This window comes from Macaca nemestrina, chromosome 3 (genome assembly GCF_043159975.1).
Source record: "Macaca nemestrina isolate mMacNem1 chromosome 3, mMacNem.hap1, whole genome shotgun sequence".
Taxonomy (NCBI): domain Eukaryota; kingdom Metazoa; phylum Chordata; class Mammalia; order Primates; family Cercopithecidae; genus Macaca; species Macaca nemestrina.
Genome location: NC_092127.1, coordinates 147,735,539 through 147,752,531, shown reverse-complemented (window position 1 = coordinate 147,752,531; position 16,993 = coordinate 147,735,539). Strand labels below are relative to the sequence as shown.

At 36.9% G+C, this 16,993-nt stretch overlaps 1 protein-coding gene across 11 annotated transcripts in view; it reads left to right on the top strand.

Annotated features, from left to right (window-relative positions):
* The window catches only part of LOC105496884 (WD repeat and FYVE domain containing 3), a 307,925-nt gene that overhangs the window by 58,460 nt on the left and 232,472 nt on the right, over window positions 1-16,993 (top strand). For 10 of the 11 annotated variants that reach the window (XM_071093605.1, XM_011767525.3, XM_011767532.3 and 7 more), the window contains one exon: window positions 13,503-13,602. The exons of the other annotated variant lie outside the window; for it this stretch is intronic. The gene's annotated coding sequence lies outside the window, so the exon portion shown is untranslated. The remainder of the gene's footprint in view (window positions 1-13,502; window positions 13,603-16,993) is intronic. 11 annotated transcript variants of the gene reach the window in all.

Here is a 16,993-nt window from a genome sequence, read left to right as displayed (position 1 = left end):
ACAACAACAACAAAAACATTGAAGAGTTGCTCATTTTTTGGTAAGAATTTTATAGTTTCAGCTCTTAAATTTAGGTCTATGACCCATTTTACATTAATTTTTATAGGTAATCCAATTTTCCCAGCACTGGTTTTGTTGATGAGACTGCCCTCTCCTCCATTGAACAGTCTTGGCTCCCATGTTGAAAATCAGTTGGTCATATATGTGAGAGTTTTTTTCTTGGCTTTGTATTCCATACTGTTGGTGCATATTACCATCCTTATGCTAGTACCATACTGTTTTGATTACTATACTAAATGTTTTATTTTTAATTGGCTAATTTATTACTATTAATGTGTGCCTTTAAAAATGTTTCTAATATACAATCATCCCTTGCATCTGTGGGGGACTGATTTCAGGACCTTCCTCAAGCACCAAAATCTGTAGATGCTCAAGTCCCTGATGTGAAATGGCATAGTTTTTGCACATAACCTGTGTGTATTCTCCTGTATACTATAAATCATCTTTAGATTACTTATAATACCAAATACAATGTCAATGTTATGTAAATAGTTGTTATTCTGTATTGTTTAGGAATAATGACAAGAAAACAATATGTACATGTTTAGTACATATGCAATTTTATTTTCTGAATATTTTGATCTGCAGTTGGCTGAATCCACAGTGTGAAACCCACAGATGCAGAGGGCTGACTGTATGTCTTTAAATTTTGCTTTTAATAGTTTCATTTAGTTGACAGTACTCCAAAAAGAATGGTGAATATTAAATTTATTATGAATACTGATGGGGTTATACTGGGAAAAAAATGTTAAAGCAAGCAAATTGTTGGTTATTTAATTCATATTGCACCTTTCTTTGGAAATTTGAGAATTAGAGACAAAAACATGAAGACAAAAAAGGAAATATTTGTCTTGCTTGCAGAAAGAACACAATAATGAGAAGACCAATGAGTCACATAATCTAGTAAATCATTCAATTTTACGTTAAATTCTACTTTTATTTTAGTTCCGGAAGCTATCTACTACTGAAAATCTTCTGAAATTTCATAAAATAAAATATTGGTATTTTGTAAGGAATATTTTTACTAAAGAACTAGCAGTGACAGACTCCTAAACCAAATATGAATGACTATATTTAGGCTCTTTTTATGTTACAAGTATGTAATTAATCTTCTGTTCCTTCAGACTGCAACAGCAACCAGAAAATTAGGAGAACATTAAATGTCATTTTCTCTTACTTTGTTATTACATGAATTATATTTTTATTTTTCTGTAGTACCTTTGTGCCCTTTCTTTTTATTATTATAATACTTTAACCATAGTTCTATAATAAGTTATTTGGGATTTAGAATTATGAAGTAGAAATATTTTGTAATGAGAACACTAGGTTATAAATTAAAGGCAAAAATCTCTTAAAAAGAATAATTTTAACCTTTTAAAGTGTATTTTAGTATTCTACCCCATGAACCAAATACATAAAATAGATGCCCTCCCTGTAACTCCCTTGTTTACTTTCACTTTTCTCTGATAAATCTCACAGTTCTAAAAAGTTATATATTGGCCCATCTTGTTTTATATTCCCATGCCTTTACTGTATCCCTGCATTTTGAAACAAATTCCATCAGTAAATATTTTTTTGTGTGTGTGTGTATATATATGGATATGTGCATAAGAATAGACTGCCGGTATTTAGTTTAATGTGAATCCATTCGATAAACATCTTTTGAATTTTTCCTTGCTTTAGATTCAATGGGCTTAGTGCTAGGAATAGATGTTTAAGACATGATTTCTGCCCTCAAGGAACTTACATTATAGCTTAGAAAGAGTTCTTATGTTGAGAATTTATGCTCACTGAAGTCCTGAAGAGTTTTGATTTCAATCTTAGAGGAACACTAAGAACTCCTGAGCTAGATCAGGAAAATGTGTTGTATTCTGGCATATCTGACTTAGATATTCAAGGAGAGGTAATACAGTATCTCCCTGGTCCCTTTATTCTAAAAGGGAAAGAAAAAGAGCTATACTTCATACCAGCAATTAAAAAAAGTTAAAATATACAAAGAGTTGGACTTGTCAGTTGTAAATGTCTATTGAGGTTTTCGATGAGGTACATTAGAATTATGCAAAGCCACTTATGCCTTCATTGTATTGAATTTATAGTTCTACCTTTTTGATAACTGATTTAAAATTCACCTCCACTTTCAGAATGTGTTGGTGATTCTTTTGAGTTTAGAGGGTTTGCCATGTATACCAATAAAGATTGTTCTTTTATTTGTTCTGAATATTTTCATATTACAGTGATTTCCCTTTTTTAGTGTTCTGGAGATATTGGTGACATTTAATTTTGAAATCAATCATAAAGTTCTATCTTTCTACCTTCTAAATGTCTGTTGAATCTGTCTACTGCTTTTTTACTTCTTGTTGTTAAGATATTTCAGGGCATCATTCTACCTAAACTGGACAGCTGCAGTTTCCTTTGTCTGTATTAGAGGAGGCCCTTTTTAGCCATTTTCCATGCTGCAGCAAGAGTCTTCCTTGTAGAATGCAAATCTTACCCTACTTTATTGAAATTCTCAGTGTCTCCTTATTGCCTTTAGTTAAAGCTCAGAGTATGGCGTATAACACCTTTCATTATCCAACTGGTACTTATATCTCCAGTCCCTTCATTTGTCATCCTCTGCACTTTCCTTGTGCCTTACATGTAGATATGCATACGTACACCCACTCTTTCCCCCTTTAACAGCTTCTCCTCCTGTTCCTCTTCCTTCTTTTGAAACTTGATATTGTGTTCTGGGTGTTGAGGTAGGGCCTTCTATTTATCTGTTTAGAGCCCTTAACACTGTATTGCTGTGCTATCCTCTATCCTCTTGTATATTTCCTATATCCCTCTAGGATAGTGAGTCTTATTTTTTCCCTGTGTCTGTAGGACCTGGTACAGTGACTGGGCCATAGTAGGCACAGATCAATGATTATTGGTTGAACGAATGTAGATTACTTATTGCTGATTCAAAGTATGTCACTTAAAAAAAAGAACAAGCATTTATTATCTCAAAGTGTCCATGGGTCAGGTATTTAGGAGTGGTTTAACTAGGTGGCCCTAGCTTAGGATTTCTTATGAGATTGTAGTCAGGATGTTGGCTGTGGATATCTAAAGGCTTGACTGGGGCTAGAGGATCACTTTGCAGGATGGCTCACATATGTGGCTGTTGACAGAAGACCTCAATTTCTTACTAGCTGTTATCAGAAAGCTTTTGTTTCTACTCATGTGAACCCCTCCATAGGGTTGCTGGAGTGTCCTCATGACATGGAAGTTGGCTTCCTTAAGGGCAAGTAATCTGAGAGAGAGCAAGAAGGAAGTCATAATGTCTTTTATGATCTGGTTACACATAGTCACTTCTGCCATATTCTGTTCCTTAGAAATGTGTTGCTAAGTATAACCCATAATTAAGAGGAGATTAACTAGACTTTACCTTTGAAAAGAGGAGCATCATAAAATTTGTGGATATATTTATAAATGACACAGAATGAGACAGTAATTTATTATTCTTCCTTGGACTTGACCAAAATAGGTTATTTTTTCTCTGTATATAAAATACTTTTGTCCAAATGGAAATACATTTGGCCCTCCATATCCACAGGTTCCACATCCATGGATTCAACCAACCATGGATAGAAAGTATTTGGGAAAAGATGTTGCAAAAAATAATAATAAACAATTTTATATTTGAAAATACAGCATAACAAAAATTTATATAGGATTTACATTGTGTTAGGTATTGTAAGTAATCTAGAAATGATTTGTAGGTATGTCCAATCTTTTGACTTCCCTGGGCCACATGGGGAGAAGAAGAATTGTCTTGGGCCACATATAAAATATACCAGCACTAATGATGGCTGATAAGCTAAAAAAAAAAAAAAAGAAAAAAGAAAAAATATCACAAAATATCTCATAATGTTTTAAGAAAGTTTACAAGTTTGGGGCATATTGAAAGCTGTCCTGGGCCATATGCAGCCCATAAGCCAAAGGTTGGACAAGTATGATTTAAAGTATACAGGAAAATGTGCATAGGGTTATATGTAATTACTATGCCATTTTATATAAGGGACTTGAGCATGGCAGGATTTTGGTATTCATGGGAGTCCTGGAGCCAGTTTCCTATGGATACCAAAGGATGACTGTGGTTATTTTTTTTTTAAGCGTATGCTTTTATTCAAATATTATACACATTTTTGAAGCTATAGTAATTTTACATATAAACATAATTATTTACTTGAGCTAGTTGGTACCTATTCATAATTTTACTGCAGCTTTTTCACCTAGATTCTGAAAATAAAATAAGAAAGTCATCTCATAGGTTCTATATTGCCTATAAAATGAATCTGACACAAAATTCACTGCTTTGAGGTTTGTAATAGGTCTTTAAGAAATGAAACACATCTATCTCTGAGTTGTATTTGTATACTTCATGAGAGAAAATCATAAATTATCTTTTAAATTTGTAGCTTAAAACACTTTAAATTGTACAGAAGTTAAAGTCCTTTTAGTCTAATATTCCTGACTTGCTCATTCAAGAAAAATTTACATGACAATCATTTTACTAGGTGGTGAATATAAGTAAACAAAACAGACATATTCTCTCTACTTGGAGTTCATAATCTGGTAGACAGCTAGATGATAAATGTATAAATAGATATTTTCCAATAATGTTAAGCGCAGACCATGGAAGAAATGCAGATGAGGTGATAGAGGGTCATGGGAAGGCAGAGGTACTTCTACATTGCCAGAAAAGGCTTGTCAAGAGAGGTGACCTTGAAGCTGAAAATCAAAGGAATTATACCTGCCAGGAATTTACAGGAAGAAGGGAAGACCCTGCAGTGTGAACAGTTGGTGTATGAGGAATTGAAAGCATGCCTGGAGATGTCTGGGGGAGAGTGGAATGAAGTTTGAAAGGTAGAAAGGGATCAGATATCTAGAATTTTAAAGGGCCATGGTGAGGAGTATGGCTTTTATTAAACACACTGAAAGCCAGTGAAGGGTTTTAAAGTTATATACTATAGTTTCTGTTACCTGCTCCCTAGCCCCCAAAGCACTTTGTCTGCAAAGGAGAGAAAGTAGGAAAATAATAAGATCATTATAGTAGTCCAGGTGAAAGATAATGGCAGCTCAGATCTAAAGTGTTGGGAGAGGAAAGGATAGATGAGATCTAGTCTGTAGGTAGAACCAGTAGGACTTAACATGAAAAGTGTGGGGGACATTGAAAGCAAGGAAAATACTCAGGTTTTGGCTTGAGCAGTTGGGTGAATGACAGTATTCTGAAATGAGACTGGAGGTCAGTGAAAAGGGAAGTCAAGAATTATTTATTTATTTGTTTATTTTTAATTGAGATGGAGTCTCACTCTGTCGCCCAGGCTGGAGTGTAGTGGCGTGATCTCGGCTCACTGTAACCTCTGCCTCCCAGGTTCAAGCTCTTCTCCTGCCTCAGCCTCCCGAGTAGCTGGAATTACAGGTGCACGCCATGATGGCCTGCTAAATTTTCTATTTTTAGTAGAGACAATGTTTCACCATGTTGACCAGGCTGGTCTCGATCTCCAGACCTCAAGTGATCTGCCTGCCTCGGCCTCCCAAAGTGCTGGGATTACAGGTGTGAGCCATGGTACCCGGCCTTATTTTTGAACTTGTTACTTTTGTGACGTCTGTAAGTGACCGAATGGAGATGGCAAGTGGCAATCAATTAAACGATCCTGAAGCTCAGAGAGTTAGGAGGAGATGTACAGATGGTATGTAAAGTTGTAGAATGGATGAGCCTTTTTAGGGAGAGAAGAGCCCTAAAAACTCAACCTTTTAGAGTTTGCTTTAATGGGCTGCATTTTGCTTGCTTGTAAGACAAACCACAGCATAGAGGTTTGTCTGCACACAGAAGTTTGTTTATATTAGTTTATATTAAAACATCTAATTTCTTATTTATTTTTTAAAATTTTTGTCAGTAATGGTATTGTAATAGATGAGAAAGTATTACATCTCTACCGTGTCTGCCATTTGTTGAATGAGTAACAAAGCCCTTTGCTACCTGTGTGACCTTGGAATTTTACCTCTCTGAGTCTCAGTTTTCTTCTTCTTTTTTTTTTTTTTTTTTTTTTTGGAGAGAGAGTCTTTCTCTGTCTCACCCAGGCGAGAGAATCCCTTGAACCCGGGAGGCGGAGATTGCAGTGAGCCAAAATCGCGCCGTTGCACTCCAGCCTGGGCAACAAGAGCGAAACTCCATTTCAAATAAATAAACAAACAAACGAATAAACAAGCAAACAACAGAAATTTACTTCTTACAGTTCTAGTTCAACATCAAGGCACCAGCAGATTCAGTGTCTGGTGAGGGCCCACTTCCTGGTTCACAGAGAGGGCCTTCTTGCTGTGTCCTCACATGTGGAAGAGGCAGAAGAGCTTTTATAAGGACACTAATCAATTTATGAGAGTTCCACCCTCATGACCTAAACACCTTCCAAAAGTCCCACCTCCTAATACCATCATATTGGGAGGGTTGGGATTTTAACATGAATTTGGGGTGGGGGTACACAGACATTCAGACCATAGCAGGCAGGCAGGCAGGCGGGCGGGCAGGCAGGCGGGCGGGCGGGATGGCGGACGGATGGAGAGACAGACAGAAAGATAGACAGATAGGGAGATAGAGAAATAGAGATACACATCACATAAATATACTTGCGTATAGCATAGTGTCTTAAATATCTGAAACCGATTCTTTAATGTTCATATATTTCACATATTGTTTTTGTCCAGCTTTTCTCAGTCTGTCATAACTTGGCTACCTTCAAAGAAGGTTAATTTTTTAAATGATGAAACTCTAAGGTGAGGTTTGGTTTGAAATATTTTTGAAGTCTAATGAGTAGGAGAATGAATTAAAACAATATTATAAGACTGGGCACAGTGGCTCATATCTGTAACCCCAGCACTTTGGGAGGATGAGGCAGGCAGATTACCTGAACCCAGGAGTTCGAGACCAGCCTGGGTAACATGGAGAAACCTGGTCTCTACCAAATACACAAAAATTAGCCAAGCGTGGTGGTGCAGGCCTGTACTCGCAGCTACACAGGAGGCTGAAGTGGAAGAATTGCTTGAGCCTAGGAGGCAGATGTTACATTGAGCTAAGATTGTGCTACTGCATTCCAGCCTGTGCCATAGAGCAAGACGCAACAAACTCCCTTTTTGTTTGACGCGAACAAACTCCCTTCGTATATGCTCTGCTATGGAAAATATTCTAAACTTTTTACATTTAGATTATATATTCCCTGAGGTTTTCAAATTATTTGAAATATGTAATAATGTGTTTGATAATATCAAAGGGAAAACATTTATTCCACATGTATTAGATTGAACTGTAAAAATTACTGATATTCTCTTTTTTCTGACCTGACAAAAATGGCAATTTCATTTGACTCAACCTTAATAGAAAGAATTTTTTCTAAAAGTCTTTATATTCTTCATGATTTGATTTTAGCACTTTGTGACTTTCATTCATTCAACAACATAATTTACTCTTTTCATTCTTAAATCCTAATAATACACATCTTGAGGGTGACTTTAAGGACTACAAGTGCTTGATTAGAAGCTATTTGTTAGGCTTCTAATATTCTGGCACCAAGTCAAAGACTTTACATATGCTATCGCCAATCCTGACATTAAATCTGAAAGAGAGGAATTAGTATTAATGGCAGAGCTACAGTTTGCATCCTTTTTATGACCTAGTCTTATAAGTCACATAGTACCACTCCCAGCATTTTACTTTTCAAAAGTGAGTCCCATTCAAAGGGTATGGAGAAAAAGGCTTTTCCTTTTAAAAGTAGGACTGTCAAAGAACTTGCTGATACTTAAAATCACCACAAAATGCTAGGGACTTTGGGATGTACTTTTTGTCATGGTGAAAATTTTATTTTGCTCTTTTAAAAAGTTTCTTCTCTTTGATGACCATGTAAAAATGATTTACAGAAGATGAGTGGTCACTCCTGAGTTCTTCCTCTTTTAGAGTTTAACTTGAGACATGATCTGTTAATTATGCACAATGGAACCAATTAGTCTGAATGTATCTTTTCCCAGTTTTTCATATTGGTTTTTAAAAAAACTATTTTATTGGATTTACAAAATATATAACTAATTTATAAATTGTTTTTATTGTTGATTCTATGAAAGCACTAAATCCTACCTCTTGTTTTCTGTGATAATTATTTTGTATTTACTAAATTTATGTTTTGGTGAATTCCAGGTGACAGTTTACAGATTTCTCATGGGCAATCTGCAAATCTGGTTTCCCTAAAGAAAATTGCAGATCATGTACAGTGCAAAAACATATGTGGCACAGTCTTTCAGTATGTATATGGAATATAATGCCAGATTTTCCTGAAAGCTTGGTGATGGGAAGGAGCTTTGAGAGCAGCAGAGTGAGAAAACTTGAGTGTGTGAAAAGGGCTGACAACTGTGATATAAGCCACGCCTTTATATTTATGGCTAATCTGGAGAGTAGAATGGAGGTATTCTGAAATAACTTTAATTGCAGTATTTTTTCATGTAGTATGTCATATTTGACAGGGGAAATATTGCATTCAGGAGCTTCATATTCACCCTCAGATACCAGCCTGTCAGACTGCATGCAGAAAAATCACAGGGAAATACTGATCTCAGTTATGGATTTAATGTTCCGTAGTGAATGGATTATAAAGCCAGGACTAAAACCCAAGAGTGTAGTAACCCAGACTACACTTTGGGATCTCATCTTCCCTGGCAAAATCTCAGATTATTTGCCCTAAATTTTTAGAGCTTGTTTCCTTGTTAGTTTGTTACTTTTCTTTAAACTATCTACCTATGATTTAAATATGTCCCCTCCAATATGCAGGTGTTGAAATGTAATGGCCATTGTGGTGGTGTCTTAGTCTGTTTTCTGTTGCTTAAAACAGAATACCTGAAACTGAGTAATTTGAAAACAAAAGGAATTTATTTCTTATGCTTATGGAGGCTGAAGAGTCCAAGATCTAGGAACTCCCTCTGGTGGGGTCCTGCTTGCTGGAAGGGACTCTCTACAGAGTCCCAAGGTGGTACAGGACATCACATGCTAACTCAGGTCTCTCTTTTTCTTCTTAGAAAGCCACCAGCTGATCCCCATGAGAACCTTAATCCATGAATAGATTAGTCCCTTCATGAGAGCAGATTCCTCATGAACCAGTCAAAGGCCACACTTCTAATTACTGCCACATTGGAGCATTACATTTCAACGTGAGTTTTGGAGAGGAGAAATTTTCAAACCATAGCAGATGGTATTAAGAGGTAGAGCCTTTAGGACGTAGTTAAGCCGTGGAGGCTCCTTTCTTATGAATGGGATTAAGACCCTTCTAAATGAGGCTTTATGCATTAGGTTTCTTGCCCTTTCACCTTCTGCCATATAAGGACACGTGCTCCTCCCCTCCAGAGGATGCAGCAATAAGGCACCATCTTGGAAGCAGAGAGCAGCCCTCACCAGACAACTGAACCAGCCAGTGCCTTGATCTTAGATTTCTCAGCCTACAGATCCATGAGGAAATACATTTCTATTATTTGTAAACTACCCAGTTTCTTGTATTCTGTTATCACAGCACAAATAAACACAGAAACTATCATGCTGTTTTCAAAAGGTTTTGTTTTTTAATTATTACAAAGCAAAATTGACCTTTTTGTGGTATATAGCTTTATGGAATTTGATACATGTGCAGATAAGAGTAACTGCTACCACAGTGAGGATACAGGACAGTTTTATCACCCAAAAAACTTCCTTGCTGTGTTCCTTTATAGTCACAGTCCCTTTCACCTCTAACCCCTGGCAACTGCCAATCTGTCTTCATCAATATAGTTTTTTTTCAAGAACACCATATAAGTGGAATTACACAATATGTCATCTTTTGAGACTGGTTTATTTGACTTAGCATAATGCCTTTTAGAATCATCCAAGTTTTTATATGTATCAATAATTCATTCACAATCTGGATGCAGTGGCTCATGCCTGTAATGTCAGCACTTTTGGAGGATCACTTGAGGCCAGGAGTTTGAGACCAGCCTGGGCATCATAATGAGACCCCATCTTTATGAAAAAACATTTAAAAATTAGCTGGTTGTAGTGGTGTGTCTGTAATCCCAGCTACTCGGGAGGCTAAGGCAGGTGCATCACTTGAGTTCAGGAGTTCGAGGCCGCAGTGGGCTATGATTGTACCACTGTACTCCAGCCTGGGAGATTGAGCAAGATCCTGACTTAAAAAAAAAAAAAATTATTTTACTTTGGTTGAGTTGTATGGGTGCACCATAGTTTGTGTGTCTATTCACCTGCTGAAAGACATTTGGGTTATTTCCATTCTTTGGCCATAATGAATAGAGATACTATAAACTTTTGTGTATAAGTTTTGTGTGAACATAAGTTTTCATTTCATTTCATTTCTTTTTCTTTCTTTTTAATTTTTTGAAACAAGGTCGTTCTTTGTTACCCAGGCTAGAGTACAGTGGTGCAGTCACATTGCATGTAGCCTCTACCTCCTGGGCTCAAGCAGTCCTGTCTCAGCCTCTTGAGTAGCTAGGACTACAAGCATGCCACCACACCTGGCTAATTTTTTGTTTTTAATTTCGTGTGTGTGTGTGGAGATGGGATCTCACTATGTTGCCCAGGCTGGTCTTGGAACTCCTGGCCTTAAGTGATCCTCACACCTCAGCTTTTCCAAGTGTTGGGATTATAGGTGTGACCTACCACACTTGGCCCAGTTTTTATTTCTTCAGTGCCAGGGTCAGCAAACTTTCTGTAGAGGGCTGGATGAAGTATTTTATGCTTTAGGGTCTCTGTTGTGGGTACTCTGCTGTTGCAGTGTGAAAGCAGTCATAGACAATATGTAAGTAAATGAATATGGATGTGTTCCAATAAAATTTTATTTACAAAAACATGTGGGCTAGATTTTGGTACATGGCTGTAATTTGCTAACCCCTGTTTTATGGTAAATACTTAGGAATGGGATTGCAATTTATCATGAGTACATAATAAATAAATGTTTAATTTGATAAGAAAATGCCAAACTTTTAGTTTATTGACTTAAAATACAGTTAGTTTAATAACATTTGAATCATGGGATGTTATTGAACTCAGACTTCATAGTTCACGCAGCAAGCTCACCTAATTTATAAGACAGGCTTTAGTCTTGTCTTACATTGAGGGTCTATTTTGCCTTTTACTTTTATTCATATTCTTGTGTGGTCTTTTGACTTGATATATCTTTTCTTCACAGATAAAAGGCATACTCATTTTTAAAGTAATTTTCATTTGAATTAGTTAAGATACAGTCGAACATTTTAGGGAGGTTGCCTTTTTAAAAAAGTATGTATTAGGAGCAAAGGATTAGAGATGGAGTTGCTAAGTTTTTAAATCAATTAGACAGTTGATCGTATCCTAGAAATTGAATATAGCTGGATATACTCTATACTCATCACACCATGATGTCTCTTTAGAAGACTTTGTTTCAGTGCCAAACGCAAACCTTTTCAGTATGGAAGCTAAACCCAGACTGTTTATCCATAAGGGAAGCTCACCTTTGAGATCATATCTTTGTTTTGTGTTAGTTTTTGATGACAACTTAAGTGTTAAATCTTAGGTTAGTAGCCAAGTATCTTTGGAATTCTTCTTAGGAACAGCATCCTACATATGGAAGGTTGTTGTTTGTGTTTTTTTCTGAGGGATGCATAATTCACTTTCTATTTTATTGTGATTCACTTTGCCACAAAAAGCTGGGTTTGGGGTTAAAAGGTAGGTAAATCATCTTGGATATATCAATAGCTAATGAAGTTGAAGATGATGAATAAATCAAAGGAGGTCTATTTTTGTGATTATGATTTACTATTACTTTTTCTCTTCTGAAAAAGCAGTGAAGCTCCAGAACCATAACAACATCAGGGAGGTGGGAAGACCATTTTGTGCTAATAGTAGTCCTACTCGTCTTCATGCAGTGGTTGAAAGACTGTATCCATGGGTGGGATGTGCTACTGCTGATATGATATGCTTTTTTAAAAGAGGTAACTATTTGGGGAAAAAAAGGACTCTTCTCTACTTTCTGTGGGCTTGGGCACTGGCACTTGGATCACTGGTGTGGCAATTGAACATGATCTCCTTTGAGAATCAAATAAAAGTCATAGGTCATCTTTCTAGAGTATATGTATGTTCACAAATTTAATATGAAGTTTCAGGGCTTCATTTACCCCCAAGCCAGCATTGTCCAATATAACTTTCTGTGACAATTAAAATGTTTTATGTTGGCTCTGTCTAATACAGTAATCACTAGACACATAATAGCTGTTGAGCACTTCAGATGTGTCTGATGCAACTGAGGAACTAGATTTTTTACTTCATGTATTTAAATTAATTTGTATTTAAGATTAAATATCCACATATAGGTAGTGGCTGCCGGCTTAGGCTCTTTCATATGCCATAGGTTATAATCCCTATAAAAGAGGTTTTGTGAATGTCATTGTTAGGAATTTAATTTGTTCATTTCACTTCTGATTTTTGCAATCAAGCAATAGTTATTGTATCTTGCTTTTAAGTTAAATTTTAATAGTTGTTGTTGTCTCTATGTACCTTCTTCTTCTTCAGGGAGATTTTAAGGCATTTTTCAATATTTGATCCTGTTTCTTTCATAATGGAATGTCCAGAATAGATTTGTCCTGGGTTTTAAGCTTGTTCAGAGAATGTGAGGTGACTACCTGTTGCGTCGTGTGTTGTGGGCTCTCTAGCGTCACTTTGTCCTGCATTAGGAACACTCTGGTTATTTACAGCCACCTTTGCCCAAGTATTTTAAAAGTGCATTTCCCCTTTGGGAAACTGAGGCAGGCAGATCACCTGAGGTCAGGAGGAGTTCAAGATCAGCCTGGCCAAAATGGTGAAACTCCGTCTCTACTAAATATAAAAATTAGCTGGGCGTGGTGGTGTACACCTATAATTCCAGCTACTCAGAGGCTGAGGCAGGAGAATTGCTTGAACCTGGGAGGTAGAGATTGCAGTAAGCCAGGATCAGGCCACTGCACTCCAGCCTAGGTGACAAGAGTGAAACTGCATCTCAAAAAATAAAATAAAATAAAATAATTAAAAAATAGTGCATTTCCATACTCAAACATTGTTTAGCAACAAGCTGAAAAGTTTATAGGTGACCTCCATACCGTCTGATTTTATATTTCTCTGGCAGTGGTTCTCAACCCTGGATGCACATTAGAATCAGTTGGGAAACCCGTAAAAACCCTGCCCAAGCTCTAGCCCCAGAGACTTGTGATTTGAACAGAGTGGCTTCCAGGCTTCAGAGCATTTTTTAAAGCTTCTTAGTTGATTCCAGTATCCAACCAAGCTTGAAAAGCCCTCATGTGTGAGATAGTTAGTGGACCCGGGCTACCTGTGTTGAGGAAAATATTCTGAATTAGAGACTAATTGATAACCTTTTTCCCCCTCTTTCTAGTTGGAGCCCAGATTTCAAGTCTTCAGTAAATTAACTTCAAGCGAATGGGCCCTATTGTGCTCACACATTCAGAACCTGTTACCCAAGGAATTCCCTAAAGGTCAGTCTCTGGGAAGAAAAATTAGTGGGTTTTTGTTTTTAATCTTTACTATCACTGGATTTATTGATAAACAAATACTGTTAATTACTTATGTGTAGACAGGGCTTTTTATATTGACTTGATTTATAGAGCTACCATTATAAATTTGATTACTGTACTATCATATTTAGGAAATAGAAAATATGTCTTGAGAACTGTTTCTAATAGACTATTTAAAGGAGGATATATGTTATATATATACCTATATGCTTATACACATTTAACATATCTTTGAAAGATATTTAAGAGATTAGTGATGACAGTTCTAGGGAGGGGAACTGGAGCCCTGTAGTGGGATATTTACTTTTACTATGTATTCTTTTCAGTATGATCTTTTAAACCCCGTGCATATATTAAATTTCAAAAAAAAAAAAAATTCTTAATGGCTAAAAATGCTTTTTTAGTTTTATAAATAATGCTTATAGTTTTTTCTACTTGGAAAAATAGAAAACAGCCTCACATTCCTTGAAATTGAGGGTCTCTACTTGTTATTTGGTATACTATTTCTTGTGTTGGATGTGTTATTTAGGGCCTTACATCTGATTTTCCTCTCTTAAACTCATGTCCTGGGATTTTTTTTGCTTTACATTTTCTTTCACCTTTTTATATTTTATTTTATTTTATTTTTTGAGGCATAGTCTCGCTCTGTTGCCAGGCTGGAGCACAGTGGCGCAATCTCAGTTCACTGCAACCTCTGCCTCCCAGGTTCAAGCGATTCTCCTGCCTCAGCCTCCTGAGTAGCTGGAATTACAGGAGCCCACCACCACGGCCAGCTAATTTTTATATTTTTAGTAGAGACGGGGTTTCAACATGTTGGCCATGATGGTCTCTTATCTCTTTTTTTTTTTTTTCTTTTTTTTAAAATTATACTTTAAGTTCTAGGGTACATGTGCACAACGTGCAGGTTTGTTACATATGTATATATGTGCCATGCTGGTGTGCTGCACCCATTAACTCATCATTTACATTAGGTATATCTCCTAATGCTATCCCTCCCCCCTCCCCCCTCCCCACAATAGGACCCAGTGTGTGATGTTCCCCTTCCTGTGTCCAAGTGATCTCATTGTTCAGTTCCCAACTATGAGTGAGAACATGCGGTATTTGGTTTTCTGTTCTTGTGATAGTTTGCTGAGAATGATGGTTTCCAGCTGCATCCATGTGCCTACAAAGGACACGAACTCATCCTGTTTTATGGCTGCATAGTATTCCATGGTGTATATGTGCCACATTTTCTTAATCCAGTCTGACACTGATGGACATTTGGGTTGATTCCAAGTCTTTGCTATTGTGAATAGCGCCACAATAAACGTATGTGTGCATGTGTCTTTATAGCAGCATGATTTATAATCCTTTGGGTATATCCACAGTAACGGGATGGCTGGGTCAAATGATATTTCTAGTTCTAGATCCTTGAGGAATCACCACACTGTTTTCCACAATGGTTGAACTAGTTTACAGTCCCACCAACAGTGTAAAAGTGTTTCTATTTCTGCACATCCTCTCTAGCACCTGTTGTTTCCTGAGTTTTTAATGATCGCCATTCTAACTGGTGTGAGATGGTATCTCATTGTGGTTTTGATTTGCATTTCTCTGATGGCGAGTGATGATGAGCATTTTTTCATGTGTCTGTTGACTGTATGAATGTCTTCTTTTGAGAAGTATCTGTTCATATCCTTTGCCCACTTTTTGATGGGGTTGTTTTTTTCTTGTAAATTTGATTGAGTTCTTTATAGGTTCTGGATATTAGCCCTTTGTCAGATGAGTAGATTGCAAATATTTTCTCCCACTCTGTAGGTTGTCTGTTCACTCTGATGGTAGTTTCTTTTGCTGTGCAGAAGCTCTTTAGTTTAATTAGATCCCATTTGTCAGTTTTGGCTTTTGTTGCCATTGCTTTTGGTGTTTTAGACATGAAGTCCTTGCCCATGTCATGCCCTTGCCCATGCCTGTGTCCTTGCCCATGCCTATGTAGTTTCTTTTGCTGTGCAGAAGCTCTTTAGTTTAATTAGATCCCATTTGTCAATTTTGGCTTTTGTTGCCGTTGCTTTTGGTGTTTTAGACATGAAGTCCTTGCCCATGCCTATGTCCTGAATGGTATTTTCTAGATTTTCTTTTAGGGTTTTTATGGTTTTAGGTCTAACATTTAAGTCTCGAATCCATCTTGAATTAATTTTCGTATAAGGAGTTAGGAAAGGATCCAGTTTCAGCTTTCTACTTATGGCTAGCCAATTTTCCCAGCACCATTTATTAAATAGGGAATCCTTTCCCCATTTCTTGTTTTTGTCAGGTTTGTCAAAGATCAGATGGCTGTAGATGTGTGGTATTATTTCTGAGGGCTCTGTTCTGTTCCATTGGTCTATATCTCTGTTTTGGTACCAGTACTATGCTGTTTTGGTTACTGTAGCCTTGTAGTATAGTTTGAAGTTAGGTAGCGTGATGCCTCCAGCTTTGTTCTTTTGGCTTAGGATTGTCTTGGCAATGCGGGGTCTTTTGTGGTTCCATATGAACTTTGAAGCAGTTTTTTCTAATTCTGTGAAGAAAGTCATTGGTAGCTTAATGAGGATGGCATTGAATCTGTAAATTACCTTGGGCAGTATGGTCATTTTCACAATATTGATTCTTCCTATCCATGAGCATGGTATGTTCTTCCATTTGTTTGTGTCCTCTTTGATTTCACTGAGCAGTGGTTTGTAGTTCTCCTTGAAGAGGTCCTTTACATCCCTTGTAAGTTGGATTCCTAGGTATTTTATTCTCTTTGAAGCTATTGTGAATGGGAGTTCATTCATGATTTGGCTCTGTGTTTGTCTGTTACTGGTGTATAAGAATGCTTGTGATTTTTGCACATTAATTTTGTATCCTGAGACTTTGCTGAAGTTGCTTATCAGCTTAAGGAGATTTTGGGCTGAGACAGTGGGGTTTTCTAAATATACAATCATGTCATCTGCAAACGGGGACAATTTGACTTCTTCTTTTCCTAACTGAAAACCCTTGATTTCTTTCTCTTGCCTGATTGCCCTAGCCAGAACTTCCAACACTATGTTGAATAGGAGTGGTGAGAGAGGGCATCCCTGTCTTGTGCCAGTTTTCAAAGGGAATGCTTCCAGTTTTTGCCCATTCAGTATGATATTGGCTGTGGGTTTGTCATAAATAGCTCTTATTATTTTGAGATACGTTCCATCAATACTGAATTTATGGAGAGTTTTTAGCATGAAGAGCTGTTGAATTTTGTCAAAGGCCTTTTCTGCATCTATTGAGATAATCATGTGGTTTTTGTCTTTGGTTCTGTTTATATGCTGGATTACATTTATTGATTTGCGTATGTTGAACCAGCCTTTCATCCCAGTGATGAAGGCCA